This window comes from Penaeus monodon, chromosome 29 (genome assembly GCF_015228065.2).
Source record: "Penaeus monodon isolate SGIC_2016 chromosome 29, NSTDA_Pmon_1, whole genome shotgun sequence".
NCBI classification, from domain to species: domain Eukaryota; kingdom Metazoa; phylum Arthropoda; class Malacostraca; order Decapoda; family Penaeidae; genus Penaeus; species Penaeus monodon.
The window spans coordinates 898,867-899,214 of NC_051414.1; the positions used below are offsets into that span (position 1 = coordinate 898,867).

General features: G+C 43.7%; 1 long non-coding RNA gene across 2 annotated transcripts in view; it reads left to right on the forward strand.

Annotated features, from left to right (window-relative positions):
* LOC119591875 overlaps positions 1-348 on the forward strand; it is a 181,478-nt gene that overhangs the window by 80,050 nt on the left and 101,080 nt on the right. The window contains exon 3 of one of the 2 annotated variants that reach the window (XR_005230380.1): positions 284-344. The exons of the other annotated variant lie outside the window; for it this stretch is intronic. This is a non-coding gene — a long non-coding RNA (uncharacterized LOC119591875). The remainder of the gene's footprint in view (positions 1-283; positions 345-348) is intronic. 2 annotated transcript variants of the gene reach the window in all.

The following is a 348-nucleotide window of genomic DNA, read 5'->3' on the forward strand; positions in this document are numbered from 1 at the left end:
ATGTTGATGCCAATCTCCGGCCATAGAATGAGAGCGTCGGTCATGTATCGAAAGAGGAAGTGGAGAATCCAGATAAAGAAGGGAACAGAGGGTAAACACGAGGAGGAGGAAGACCATACCATCATAAACAAAGGGAGGAGACGGAGGGAGTAATGATGTAAAGGAGCTGTCTGCTAATGGCTGCAGGAATAACAAAGTTATGAATAATATCCGAAAGCCACGGTATTAAAAGGTAATTTGATGAGTGAAATATATTACTAACAGAGTTTTCTTTTCTCAACAGGTGAGTCACGTGATACTGGATGGTTCTAGGCCTCTTTTCGTCAAGGGAGGACCGGCGCCAAGTAA